This window comes from Amborella trichopoda, chromosome 4, assembly GCF_054954075.1.
Source record: "Amborella trichopoda isolate Santa Cruz 75 chromosome 4, AtrichopodaSantaCruz75HAP2 v2.0, whole genome shotgun sequence".
NCBI lineage: Eukaryota > Viridiplantae > Streptophyta > Magnoliopsida > Amborellales > Amborellaceae > Amborella > Amborella trichopoda.
The window spans coordinates 37,777,224-37,793,198 of NC_142339.1; the positions used below are offsets into that span (position 1 = coordinate 37,777,224).

A 15,975-nucleotide genomic window follows, 5' to 3' on the forward strand; every position below is an offset into this window, starting at 1 on the left:
TCAATTTGGATGGGCTCTAATTTGACGTGATTTGAGGTATGGAGAAATAAAATAAATCGAAAAAAGGAAAATTTTATGATAACTCCTCAAAAATTTTTAACATAAACTCCATCGTGAACTGCTTACAAGTTGTTTTCGGGTATCACCCTTTTATTTGTGTGTCAAGATTTCCATCCCAAGCCCGGCATTCACCTTAACATATGGCGACGGTGAAGGAGGTTTAGTCAAGATCGTGTTATATGGTCCAACAACCTTCGCCTTTAAATATTTTGGGGCCAACATGATGTCAGAGTTTTGAAATTTGACATACATGCATCCCATCATATCTGATGTTTTGAAAAACATTGATGTTATTGCTCAGGCTTTACATTAAACATTAGTTTTTAAAATAAATTGGGAAAATATATATATATATATATATATATATATATATATATATATATATATATATATATAATTTTATATAAAGTTGTAATCTTAAAACGTATAATTATGGTACACCTAAGAAATCGATTGTGAAATATTGTTTTGAAGTTGAAAAACCCTCTAATTGACCATCTTGACATCGAGATATATAAATATTGAAAAAAAAAAAGATTTCAAGACTAAAAGATAGTGCATCTTTTGGCATATTATCTGAAGTGTCAATTTTCAATATTTTCATGCGTTTATAGATCTACTTGATAGTCAATTTTTGTTATAAGTCTAAAATTTTATAATCAGATATGACATCCTATGAAGTTACAACTTTATGCAAACCATACACACACACATACACACACACACACACACATATATATATATATATATATATATATATATATATATATATATATATATATATATAGAATAAAGCTTTCCATATTCCCCCTACAACATAGAAGTTCTATCCTCCTCCTTATTCAACCGTCCATTTTTTAATGGAGGGTTAAAATTGCCCCAATCACAATGTCACGTCTCTACACTATTTTATTTTTAATATTTTTTTTATGAACTATTTTGACACCAAATTTTGGACTTCTAGTCCTCTATTAAACTCGCACTAACAAAAAATATAAAAAATATATTTTCAAAAAATAAAATGACCAAAATACCCCTGAAAATTTCAAGGGGTATTTTGGTCATTATTTTTTATCAAAAAATTAATATTTTTTATAGGTGCGACCCAATGAGAAGATGACACGTACTAAATTCTATATTCAGAAAAATTGTATTAAAAAAACTAAAAATAAAATACTTTGAGACATCGAATCTAAGATCAAACGGTGAGTGACTCTCTTGATAAAAAATGGACGGCTGGATGGTAGGGGGAGGATAAAACTTCTATATTATAGGGGGAACATAGTAATTTGAAGGGTTGTGAAGTTTAAAATATCCCATATATGTATATATATATATATATATAATTTCAAGTGATTTAGATTTGTAGAAAATAAAATAAAATTCAAGTACTATTGGACATCCGTGATCGTCATATCGGCCCAGATTCAATCTGAGCCGTTTGGCTCATATGTTCATATAAGCTAATGAGCTAATCCCAGCTTTTTTCATATAAAAGAAGTGACTACAAAATACATATGGGCAAAATAAATAAAAGTTTCGCCCATAGGCTTGGCACCATTCGATTTTTTCGGATTGCGTGGATTAAAGACCGTCATAAACATGCTATGTTAGTGACAAGGCGAAACACTGTAGCAATTCACCAATACGCATTTTTAAGACTTGTCAACGCCTATAGACAATACTGAATAATTATTTCGGCTATACTCATCACCGTCCAAAGTTCATCGCACGGTCACGATTGTTTGGTAGTGTTTCATTTTTCATTTTTCATTTTTTTTCTGTAAATCAGAATGATTTGAATTTGAAACGTGTATGCATATTAATGTGGGAAAAAAATATTTCGTAAAATATAAATTGATAAAAAAAACCCCGTAAATTTTCAAAGGTATTTTGGTCAATTTATATTTTTCAAATTATTTGATTTATATTGTTATTATATTATCCTATTTTTGATGAACATAAGATCAAATTTTCATATCATTTTGACATGTAAAAACAAAATTGAAAATTAAAACACTATCGGACAACTGTAACCGTGCGATAAACTTTGGACGGTGATGAGCATATTACATAGTATTTTCCATAGTGGCCGTAAAAGCTCCGTTTCTGATTGGGCTAGTCTGATTTTCCTCGATACATCATCTAACCAAGTTAGTATAGAGATTTTCACCGACTTAAAAAAAAGCCCACTCTCTAACACACCTCAATCCCACTCTCTAACACGCCTCAATCTCGTTCACAGGCTTTTCTTTCTACAAAAAGTCCCTCTCATGAATGAGCCTTGAGTCTGTCACACTACAAAAATTTCCTCTCATGAATGAGCCTCGAGTCTGTAAAATATCTAAACCAAGTTACAGGGGTAGCTCAACAATCAAGAATTTCCTACAAAAAATTGGTGTATCTAAGCCACAATTTAAGAAAAAATCAGATATGAGAAACAACACCACTAGCATCAATCTAAAACCCTAAAAAATATGAGTTTCAATAAAAATCCAATACAAAAAAGTCAGCGGTGAATAAATAACAATAAGGGATACCATCTACAACTAAGTTGCAAGGGCAGCTCAACAATCAAGAATATAGTGCAAGACTTCCTCCAAAAAATAAGAGTTTCAATAAAAAAAACCCAATAAAATAAAAATCAGAGGTGAAGCCATGAAACTCACCTCTGAGTAGCGAGAGGGTATGGTAGTTGCTGGTGTGGAGAGAGTTGTTGTGGTCTCTGAGCGTAGAGAGAGAATTAATGGTTGAGCGTAGAGAGAGAAGGGTGAGGATAACAGGGAGAGAGAGTAGTTGAAAGGGAGACATAGAGAGTAGCAAAATGGGTAATGGTTGAGCGTAGAGAGAAAAGTAATAGTTGAGCGTAAAGAGAAGGTTGAGGGTAACAGGGAGAGAGAATAGTTGACAGGGGAAGAGAGACTGGCAAAATGGCGTAGAGAGAGAAAGGTGAGTAACAGGAAGATAGAGTAGCTTACAGGGGGAAAGATAGTGGTTGCCATTTTGCAGAGAGGAGCTGATAAATTTGCACACAGTACAACTCATTAATTGATATGGCTTTTTCCCATGTAAACCTGGGACGTTGATTAGAAGGCTTAAAATCTCAGCCGTTGGGCGGAAATGGATATTTCTCTATATATGCATATATAAATTTTTTTGTTATTCTTTACTTTTAAAATCATAAATATTTTTTGACACTTAGATACCCTTATCTTATAGAATAGTAACTTTTTGTTTATGGATATTTTAAATAATTAATTATTGGTAAAATATAAATTTTTCATAAAAACAAACTCATGTAATAATAATTGTGGAAAATGACGTCCCGACATGGTGTGTGGCATCTTCCACATGATCTATTAATTATTTTAACTACTAATATAATGCAACTATTTTATTATAGAAATATCCATTCTACTTCTCTAAATGACCAAAAATGCTCATGTTTGAAAAAAAAATTATATTACAATTCAAGATAATCTAAATATAAAAAAATGTTTAGGACTTTGAAGGTATACCCCACAAGTGGTATATATATATATATATATATGGGATAATCTAAACTTGACAACCTTTCAAATTACAAAGGTTAAAGATAGGGAGAGTTGTGAATGGTGAATTTATTAATTTTGTAGTCTACTTTCTAAAAAAAGTTACTTTTTGTGATATCTTCATCATTAAGTAAATGTAAGTTTGTAAATATTATTACAAGACAATCGATATTTTTGTATTCTCCATAAAAGATAAAGTTAAAATTTTTATTAAAAGACAAAAGTGCTTTTCTAAAAATTTCAAATTTGCTCATACTTAAAGATTAAGTTCTTATTAATATAACAAAAAGTAATTAACTTTTTGATTAATATACCCATCACAACCCTTTCTAACTTTAACCGTTGTATGTTGAGGGTTTGTTAACTCTAAACAAACCATATATATATATATATATATATATATATATATATATATATATATATATATATATATATATATATATATATATATATATATATATATATATATATATATATATATGAAAATGATGACGTATGCCTACTAGCCTAGAGCTATATATGCGCCCAAATGCCCAAATTCAATCTGAACCAATCTCACAGTCACAACCTCATTTCGTATTTTAATTTCAATATTTTTTATACAAATCCAATCACATAAAATTTTAGCCATCTATTCTTCTCATTAATGTGCAATAATAAAAATATTAAAAAAATAATTTATAAAATATAAATTAACCAAAATACCTGTGAATTTTTTTTAGGGTATTTTGATCAATTTATCTTGTATGAAATATTTTTTTGATATTTTTATTGGATTCCTCTATTTTTAAAGAACACTCGTCCAAAATTCTACCTCAGTCTTGGGCATTACAACATACAAACCAACCCCAAGAAGCACCTAGAAATAATATTCCAAACCAAATGATCGAACATCCAGATGGAAATATTGAAATAAAATTCCAACAATCTAGAGTCAAGGATGATATAGATATTAATAGGAAAAGAAATAAAAAACCATTAATACCTCTTAGAAAATCCTGTCATACTACTCCTGATGTCATCATACTCCCTTCTGCTTCACAACCTACACCATCTTCTGATTTTCAATTACAAGGCGTAAGAAGAACGACTGATCATGTAGTTCTTCCTACATATATTCCTGAACCTAATATAGAGGAATTTCAAATCCTTACATTACAAATAGAAGATGATACAGAAGAAGAGATAAATATCAATAATACATATGATAATGAATATATAGCAGCATATTTAGCTGCCAAATTAGAAAGAAAAAAGAAGAAAATTAATATTGATTATCTTAAAAAAGATTATCTTTCTTCAAAAAATCAAAATATTAGGAAATGGTATCTTCAAACCTTCCAACCTAGGTTGATAGAATTATTTCATAAAAAATACAATAAATTTCTCAAAAAAGAAAGAGAAACAAAAGAATTTTTTATATGGTTAAAAGAAATATGTATTCAACATAAAATAAACATTCCTTCATTCGATAATCTTCACACTTTAGAAGAAAAAACATATATTCGCACGGATGGTACTACTATTGCTAATACACACCCTCTTGAAAAAAGTATAATACTCAAAGGAGTAACCCCATCAAGTAAAGGAGAACCACCACAATCTTTATATGATATAATTGCCACACCATATAAAGTTTTACCCAAAGAAATAGGTAAAAAACAAGAACTTATTCCCCATATTGTGGAACAAAACAATTATACTAATTTATATATGCAGTCTTTAGGAAAACAAGCAGAACGTATAGAAAGATTAGTTTCGAAGGAGATAACTCCTTTCCTTCCTAAAGCAGTCATGTTTAAACCACCTCCAGAATTGAATAAAAATAAATTTCATATTGGTGACAGTAATAAAACCTTAACGGATCAGTTAATAGCCAAATTAGCTCAATTAGACATTAAAGGAACTCCTTCTCCCAAACTCAGTATTCCTATGCCAAATATACCTGCTCCATTACCAGAATCTTTAGATAAAGGAAAATAAAAAATACCAGAGCATGAAACAATGATGCTCCAGGAAAAAGAACCAATTATCGAAGACATCATACAAAACCAAGAAAATGCTTTTATGGATACTACACCTATTGATATAAATAGAATAACCTATAGTAAAACTTGGAAACCAATTACCGCTTTACCATATTATAAAAGACCTACACCTGTTGATGTCCAGCTTGAAGAAGATGTCATACAACAAGTAGTTTCATATTCAGGAAGATCAATAGTTAATTGGACAATAGATGGTTTATCTGAATTAAAAATATTAGATGTCATGAGACACATGTCAATGTTTGCTTCTGCAAACAAAATGACAGGCAATCCAGACCAAGTGGTTGCTAAAGCAATAGTCAATAGATTCACTGGCTGGTTAAGAGGATGGTGGGATTTCTATGTAGATGATGAAACCAAAAATAGAATCCTTACCAATACAAGACAATTGGACCGCCAGGAATGAACAAAATCAAGAAATAATTTATACTGAAAGTGATGCAGTAAACACCTTAATATATGCCATTACACTTCATTTTGTAGGCAGTACGGCATTATTAGCAGCAAGATCCGAAGATCTTCTATCTAATCTTCATTGTCCTACATTATCCCATTATAAATGGTATAAGGATGTCTTTTTCTCAAGATTATTAATACGGGAAGATTGTCAATTAGACCATTGGAAAGAAAAATTTATTACTGGTCTACCCTACTTATTTGCAGAAAAAGTCAAAGACAGACTAAGAAAGAAACATAATGGAATTATAGTATATTCAGCTTATACACTTGGAGAACTCTCAGCAGAAATATGTGCTGAAGGATTAGCTTTATGTACTGATCTTAAACTCAAAAGATAGTTAGATAAACAACAAATTACCAAGCGTAAAGAACTTGGTGATTTCTGTGAACAATTTAGATATCATATAGATAGGAAAATACACCTGAAAAATTATATAAGAAAAAGAAAAAATATAAAAAAGACAAATATAAATCTAAATCAAACAAAGTACATAAACAATATAAAAAGTCTAAACAAAAATTTATAAACAAATTTTCTCCAGATACAAAAAATAAAAAGAAACTTCCAGTATGTTATAAATGTGGAAAAGTTGGTCATTACAAACACCAATGCAAATTAAAAAGAAAATAGAATCATTACATTTAGATGATTCGATCAAAGCAAAACTACATAATATAATCAATTATGATTCAATATCTTCAGATTCTACTGAATAACATATAGAACAAATTCAGGATGATGACCTTTTATGGACAGAATCATCTAAAATGTGAAGATTATCGAATGAAGGAATGTTTATTTTATATTGAATACATATTTCTTTTAACCATACAAAAAATACTTTTGTTTCTCTTTCTTTTTTGAGAAATTTATTGTATTTTTTATGAAATAATTCTATCAACCTAGGTTGGAAGGATTGAAAAATACCATTTCCTAATATTTTGATTTTCTGAAGAAAGATAATCTTTTTTAAGATAATCAATATTAATTTTCTTCTTTTTTCTTTCTAATTTGGCAGCTAAATATGCTGCTATATATTCATCATCATATGTATTATTGATATTTATCTCTTCTTCTGTATCATCTTCTATTTGTAATGTAAGGATTTGAAATTCTTCTATATTAGGTTCAGGAATATATGTAGGAAGAACTACATGATCAGCCGTTCTTCTTACGCCTTGTAATTGAAAACCAGAAGATGGTGTAGGTTGTGAAGCAGAAGGGAGTATGATGACATCAGGAGTAGTATGACAGGATTTTCTAAGAGGTATTAATGGTTTTTTATTTCTTTTCCTATTAATATCTATATCATCCTTGACTATAGATTGTTGGAATTTTATTTCAATATTTCCATCTGTATGTTCGATTATTTGGTTTGGAATATTATTTCTAGGTGCTTCTTGGGGTTGGTTTGCATGTTGTAATGCCCAAGACTGAGGTAGAAAAATATCGGACCAGGTAATTGTTTTAGGTACAATTGTATGTGATTTGTCTATATTTGTTTGAAATAATATAGTGTGATCTTTTTTATCAACTTACATAATATTAGGACAAAGGGTATTCATTATTTTATAATAAATTCTATATACTATTGCTAAATTCTGAGAACCATGCATCGTATTAAATCCATGAGTTTTTAGGTTTATAGATAATATATCTAATATATTTGGATCTGTTAAAGAAACAGAAAAATTTGGAAAACAATTAAAATATATTGGTCCACTACATAGGCTGGATTCTACCATACCTAGGAGTGAATCTGCGAAGTTATTGTATCTTGTATCTCTTAGGCATACAAGCACTGAGGTGTTTAACGCTAGTCGGGTTAAAGGTTTAATGACTATTTGGATTAACCCAATGTTATTTATAATTATTCTTTTTATGTTTTTCAATAATTTTTCTTGATAATAATTGAAAGTCTTCTTGGTTCTGAGTTACAGATAGACTTTCTTCTACGGTTTTTATAGCATAACCTAATTTGAATTTAAATGATCCTTTTTTATAAATATATTTTATTGGTACCTTAGGAATATTCCAATTTTAGATATGATCTTCAATATCATTTATAATAATCTGTTCCTTATTTTTAACTCTTAATGTCTGAGGTTGAGTTGCAGTATTACTTTTTAGATTCCTAATTAAATTTCCCATCTGTAGGTTGCGGATAATGACAATCTGGACGATCAAGGGTCCAGCGTGTTCCCCTAAGCGGCTCTACCTGGCCTTGGCTGGTACTTTGCCTAGGCTTGTCCTTTCTTCTCTTGTCTTAACTCTCGGACCAACTTTCTTAGATGTAAATTTAAGTTGGTTTCTACAGTAATATTGTAACTTTTACTCTTAACAGTTTAACTTGGCTCTGATACCAAAACGCGCCCAGATCTACAGTAATTTTGAACCAACTATTCTATAACAAGTAAGCAAATAACATACCATTATATTTGATTAATTCTTGTAATATATTAATTTAATTAAGGACAAATAAGATTAGTACAATAAAAGGTATAACGGAAATATCAATAACAAACCACGATGTGTGTGTATGATCACCTACTTTAATACTGAAGACAAGTTTAAATTGCATTAAAACCTTAGATCTTATATATGTATCACAGTATGTATCACAGATTACAAACCATAAACAAACTTATAAGAAAACCGACAAACTGACTGAAAAAAAATTGTGAAAACAAATACTTGTTGTTTACAGATACAATAACTGGAAAATAACTACCAGTTGTGAGGACAATATGATGGGAGTGTATGAAAGTTACAATCACACTTTTTTAAACTAGAAAATTGAGGTAGGAAAACTGAGATAAAAAGATAGCTGAGAACCAGGTTTGATGTATTAAAAAGGATAGGGAGAACCTGGATAGCATGAAGCAGGTTCTTGCAGTGAGGTCGGGACAGCTATGATGATCTTATGTAGAGAGCAAGGAGATGAGAGAGCAGAGAGAAGAAGAGAGCTTAGAGAGAGATGAAGAAGGCGAGAGCAGAGAGAGAGCAGAGCGGAGTGTGAGAGGGAAGAAGCTTGGAGACCTGAGAGGTTTTGGAGGTAGGAGGCTGCCTTTTATAAGCTAAGGGAGGTTCCTTCGTCGCGAAGGTAAGGGTGTAGGAAAAAGCCGCGAAGAGATATAAAGTAGAGGGATATGACATAAAAAGAAAAAGACAAACGTAAAAAGGAAAAAAAATATTCCATTGGTCGGGAGTGAGGACAAAACGGCATCTGGGAATAGTATTTCTTTTGTCTTTACGTGTCGGTGGCTTTGTCTTTTCCTGTGTACTACAGTTGCTTTTTTCTTTTATATATCAGTGGGAACAGTAACTTGTTTGTCTCATCTGTCGGTGGCTATAGTGACGGGCATCAACTATTTGTCGTATATGTCGACAGCATTGTGAAGGGCATCAACTATTTGTCGTATATGTCGGTCGCATGAAAGACATCATAGTATCATAGAAGAGGTGTCCTGGTACTGTGTAGCATTATTATGGTCTTTGGCTGAATTCATTGGGGTCTTCTTCTTCTGGGTCTGTTTCTTCTTCTTCTGGGTCTGCTTCTTCAAGTGGGAAATATTTATTGGTTTGCAATGGTGAAGATTGTACGGTTTCATCTGATGAGACCGGTTTTCTTCCTGCTTCTGCAAAGATCTTCTTCATTTGTTGTTCTAGCATTTCTTTGGAAGCATTTGGGTTTGATTGGAGCATATTTCGTAAATATGCGGGAAAGTCAAATGAAGTATTGGCTGTATTATGGTCACTTGGACTTGGGTTATATATACGTTTTTGTGGAGGTATTCTTTTGGGAACTATGGTTGTGGGATCCATGTTAAATATATCCCACCATTTGACTGAAATGGTTTTGCCCAGTCTTGGAATGTAGGTATGGTCGGCTGTATTATTAACAGAGATGGTATATTCCCATTTCATAATCCATGGGAGTTGGTATAGTGCCACAAAGTATAGGTGATTGTCAGTATTATTTATCACTATCATTGAACTGCACAAATTGTTCCTGCACTTTTTGGAAAGCAGGAGGTAAAATTGAAGTAGTTGATCCCCAAACTAAAAACCAATTTTTAAACCAGTTAGGGAATCGTTGGAAAATAGGTAATCTGAACTGGATATACCAACTATGAGTATTGTTTGGATTTTGATAATAAAACATTTTATGCCAGGCTTCTATATATTCGGCATATTTATAATATTTGTATGAAAAATCAGGATTATGTAATTTCTTTCATTGAGCAGGATTGCAACCCCACTCATCATTAGAGAGCAATTTCTTAATCTGGATTTTGGAGTAAGCAATGACTCTAGTATTTTGTTGGTAGTAATGGACAACAGATATGAATCTTGTTTCCATGAGAATTGCTTCATAATATTCTCTGGTTTTGACTCCATTGGTTGGATTCAAATGTTTTATCAAGTATAGTGGAGCAAGTTTGATTGGGTCTATATTTATATGGTGATCATCAATGGTGATGTCCATAAGGTAGGCTCTTTCAATGTATGAAGACCTAGGAAAATTAGTCTTCTGATTGGATTTGGACTGTGCTTGAGAATAAGCAGGAGTAGATGTATTAGCATCTGGGTAAGTAATTTGGTGAATAGGAGAATTGGATGGTGAAAGGGTTGCCAAAGGCGGGAATTCACCTTCAAATGGTATTATATTCAGTGGGCGTTTTTCGTTGCGATAATTGCTACGAGAACCCATGATAGTAGGTGGATGTGAGGGAGTAGTATTATTTCTATTAGCTGCAAAGAGCTGTAGTGCAAGTGAGAGTGGTGATTCTTCGTCGTTTGCATCAGTGTTGTCCCCCTGCAAAAATTCACGGGTAAGAAAATCAGGAAGAGAATTGGAAGACCCGGGAAGGTGTTCAATGGTAAAATCAAAGGCGGACAGGATAGCCTGCCAGAGGGCAAATATTTGTTTTGCAACGAGATTTTGAACATCTTTTTGCAGAATATCTTTAGTTGCTTTGCAATCAGTTCTTATGAGAAATTGTTCATTGAGTATATCACTCTGAAATTTTGTAACACAATGAACAATGGCTAGTAATTCCTTTTTTACCATAGAATAGTTTTTCTGAGTTGGGTTCCAGGCTTTAGAGGTATACCTGAGTAGTTGTTATTGATTATCAATGTGTTGCTTGAGAATACCACCCAAGCCTATTTCTGAGGCATCACACTCTATTATCTTGAAAGCAGTAGGATGAGGAAGAGAAAGGCAAACAAGAGTTTTTACCTTTTATTTAATTAATTGAACTGCTTTAGTATGAATATTTGTCCATGGTAGAGGATGCTTTTTTAATCTTTCATGTAAAGGTTTAGCATCTATGGCAAGATTAGAATAGAAATCACTACTCCTCGTTCTTTTTCAGCATTGTTATTGACATAGAAAGCTGCACAACTCCAAGGTGATGAGCTTGGTCGTATTAACTTTTTTGTTTGGAGGTCATTAATTTCTGTTCTACACATGTCTAATAAAGTAGTGTTCATTTATATTGGTCTAGCTTTTGTAGGTATTTGTTTTTCATCAAATCCTTGTTCATATGGTAGACTAATACTATGCTTTTTCCTTTCCCAAAAAACATTGGGATGCTCTTTGCATATAGAGGTTTCTATGTGTTGTTGGATTGATTGAATCTTTTGTTGAATCAAAGGATCTTTTATTTGTTCTTCTACATGCTTATATTTAATCTCTTGTTTTAAAGTACAAAGAAATTTTTCTTTATTCTATAACTAACTTTTGGCATTATTGATTTCCTTTAATTTTGGTTTATGAATAAAATCAAAGTGTATTGGTACATTTTGAAAATTCGAAGTTATTCATGTTTGATCTGTTGATAAAGGATATAAGAGTGTAAGAAATGGGACTACAAGTATAACTGCATGACTTAATCCTTTGACCATAATAAATGGTGTATTAATACATTGGTGATTATTACAGACAGAAGCATTAGATAATTTGTAATTAATAAAGAGTCTACTACCATCTACTGTATTTAAAATTTGAGTTGTTTTATCAAAATATTTTGAAGGTACTAAACCTTCATTAATGCAATTAAGGTCAGCCCCTGAGTCTATTAAGGCTGAGGTTTGAAAGCTATAATCTTTTGCTACAATTAATTTGACTTGAACAAACCATTTTTGAATCATAATTTTATCTATCAAATTGACAGAGGGAATTGTTACCAGATGAGGTTTGGCTTCAGAGGTTTCTGGTATATCTTCTATTGGATCAGGATCATATAACATAAGCTGATCGAATTCTAGTTCATCTGTATCTGTCTCTGGTTGAGATAGATTTTGTAATTCTAAAGTCTTAATTCTATTTTTTAATTGATATACTTCTTTTTTGACTTCTTTGATTTCTTGCTTTAAGTCTGAAATAGAAGGTTCTTTATGTTGAGAAGTATGTTGTTCACTTACTCTTTTCATAATGGAAGGAAAATTGTATTCATCAGGTGTTTTACTAATTGGAGGTGTCTTTGCTTTTGTTTTCGTTAATGTAATAAATTTAGTGATTACAGATCTTTTTTCTTCTAGATCTGTAATTTTCTCAATAATATCTAATATTAAATTATCTTCTTGAGTAACCATATGAAGATTATGTGTAAGTATAGGGCAACTACAATTAGTGTCTTTCATTGGATTGGATGATTCTGCATCTGTAGAAGAATCTAAAGAATCAGATGATTCTGTCCATAAAAGGTCATCATCCTGAATTTGTTCTATATGTGATTCAGTAGAATATGAGGATATTGAATCAAAATTGATTATATTATATAGCTTTGATCGAATCATCTAAATGTAATGATTCTATTTTCTTTTTTAATTTGCATTGGTGTTTGTAATGACCAAATTTTCCACATTTATAACATACTGGAAGTTTCTTTTTATTTTTTGTAATTGGAGAAAATTTGTTTATAAATTTTTGTTTAGACTTTTTATATTGTTTATGTAGTTTATTTGATTTGGATTTATATTTGTCTTTTTTATAATTTTTCTTTTTCTTATATAATTTTTCAAGTGTATTTTTCCTAGCTATATGATATCCAAATTGTTCACAGAATTCATCAAGTTCTTTACGCCTGGTAATTTGTTGTTTATCTAACTGTCTTTTGAGTTTAAGATCAGTACATAAAGCTAATCCTTCAGCACATATTTCTGCTGATAGTTCTCCAAGTGTAGAAGCTGAATATACTATATATCCATTATGTTTCTTTCTTAGTCTGTCTTTGACTTTTTCTGCAAATAAGTAGGGTAGACCAGCAATAAATTTTTCTTTCCAATGGTCTAATTCACAATCTTCCCGTATTAATAATCTTGAGAAAAAGACATCCTTATACCATTTATAATGGCATAATATAGGACAGCGAAGATTAGATAGAAGATCTTCTGATCTTGCTGTTAATAATGCCGTACTGCCTACAAAATGAAGTGTAATGGTATTTATTAAGGTGTTTACTGCATCACTTTCTGTATAAATTATTTCTTGATTTTGTTCATTCCTGGCGGTCCATTGTCTTGTATTGGTAAGGATTCTATTTTTGGTTTCATCATCTACATAGAAATCCCACCATCCTTAACCAGCCAGTGAATCCATTGACTATTGCTGTAGCAACCTCTTGGTCTGGATTGCCTGCCATTTTGTTTGCAGAAGCAAACATTGTCATGTGTCTCATGACATCTAATATTTTTAATTCAGATAAACCATCTATTGTCCAATTAACTATTGATCTTCCTGAATAGGAAACTACTTGTTGTATGGCATCTTCTTCAAGCTGGACATCAACAGGTGTAGGTCTTTTATAATATGGTAAAGCGGTAATTGGTTTTCAAGTTTTACCATAGGTTATTCTATTTATATCAATAGGTGTAGTATCCATAAAAGCATTTTCTTGGTTTTGTATGGTGTCTTCGATAATTGGTTCTTCTTCCTGGAGCATCATTGTTTCATGCTCTGGTATTCTTTATTATCCTTTACCTGAAAATTCTGGTAATGGAGCAGGTATATTTGGCATAGGAATACTGAGTTTGGGAGAAGGAATTCCTTTAATGTCTAATTGAGCTAATTTGGCTATTAACTGATCCATTAAGGTTTTATTATTGTCACCAATATGAAATTTATTTTTATTCAATTCTGGAGGTGGTTTAAACAGAACTGCTTTAGGAAGGGAAGGAGTTATCTCCTTCGAAACTAATCTTTCTATACGTTCTGCATGTTTTCCTAAAGACTGCATATATAAATTAGTATAATTGTTTTGTTCCACAATATGGGGAATAAGTTCTTGTTTTTTACCTATTTCTTTGGGTAAGACGTTATATGGTGTGGCAATTATATCATATAAAGATTGTGGTGGTTCTCCTTTACTTGATGGGGTTACTCCTTTGAGTATTATACTTTTTTCAGGAGGGTGTGTACAAGCAGTAGTAGTACCATACGTGCTGATATATGTTTTTTCTTCAAAAGTGTGAAGATTATCGAATGAAGGAATGTTTATTTTATAATGAATACATATTTCTTTTAACCATATAAAAAATCCTTTTGTTTCTCTTTCTTTTTTGAGAAATTTATTGTATTTTTGATGAAATAATTCTATCAACCTAGGTTGGAAGGTTTGAAAAATACCATTTCCTAATATTTTGATTTTCTGAAGAAAGATAATCTTTTTTAAGATAATCAATATTAATTTTCTTCTTTTTTCTTTCTAATTTGGCAGCTAAATATGCTGCTATATATTCATCATCATATGTATTATTGATATTTATCTCTTCTTCTGTATCATCTTCTATTTGTAATGTAAGGATTTGAAATTCCTCTATATTAGGTTCAGAAATATATGTAGGAAGAACTACATGATCAGCCGTTCTTCTTACGCCTTGTAATTGAAAATCAGAAGATGGTGTAGGTTGTGAAGCAGAAGGGAGTATGGTGACATCATGAGTAGTATGACAGGATTTTTTAAGAGGTATTAATGGTTTTTTATTTCTTTTTCTATTAATATCTATATCATCCTTGACTCTAGATTGTTGGAATTTTATTTCAATATTTCCATCTGAATGTTCGATTATTTGGTTTGGAATATTATTTCTAGGTGCTTCTTGGGGTTGGTTTGCATGTTGTAATGCCCAAGACTGAGGTAGAATAATATCGGACCAGGTAATTGTTTTAGGAACAATTGTATGTGATTTGTCTATATTTGTTTGAAATAATATAGTGTGATCTTTTTTATCAACTTGCATAATATTACGAAAAAAGGGTATTCATTACTTTATAATAAATTCTATATACTATTGCTAAATTCTGAGAACCGTGCATCATATTAAATCCATGAGTTTTTAGGTTTATAGATAATATATCTAATATGTTTGGATCTGTTAAAGAAACAGAAAAATTTGGAAAGCAATTAAAATATATTGGTCCACTACATAGGCTGAATTCTACCATACCTAGGAGTGAATCTGCGAAGTTATTTTGTCTTGTATCTCTTAGGCATAAAAGCACTGAGGTGTTTAACCCTAGTCGGGTTAAAGGTTTAATGGCTATTTGGATTAACCCAATGTGCAAATATTTATAATTATTCTCTTTATGTTTTTTCACCAATTTTTCTTGATAATAATTGAAAGTCTTCTTGGTTCTGAGTTACAGATAGACTTTCTTCTACGGTTTTTATAGCATAACCTAATTTGAATTTAAATGATCTTTTTTTATAAATATCTTTTATTGGTACCTTAAGAATATTCCAATTTTGGATATGATCTTTAATATCATTTATAATAATCTGTTCCTTATTTTTAACTCTTAATGTCTGAGGTTGAGTTGCAGTATTACCTTTTAGATTCCTAATTA

The 15,975-nt window shown here is 31.1% G+C and overlaps 1 long non-coding RNA gene across 3 annotated transcripts; it reads right to left on the reverse strand.

Annotated features, from left to right (window-relative positions):
• Positions 1–1,519: 1,519 nt before the first annotated feature.
• On the reverse strand, positions 1,520–3,081 carry LOC148782432 (uncharacterized). 3 transcript variants are annotated; one of them, XR_016054429.1, is made up of 2 exons: positions 2,730–3,081; positions 1,520–2,358 (listed from the first exon to the last, which is right to left on the reverse strand). It is a non-coding gene; the product is annotated as an uncharacterized LOC148782432 (long non-coding RNA). The 3 variants fall into 3 exon arrangements; XR_016054428.1 differs by having other exon boundaries at positions 1,520–2,445; XR_016054430.1 differs by having other exon boundaries at positions 1,520–2,464.
• Between the last annotated feature and the right edge of the window lie 12,894 nt (positions 3,082–15,975).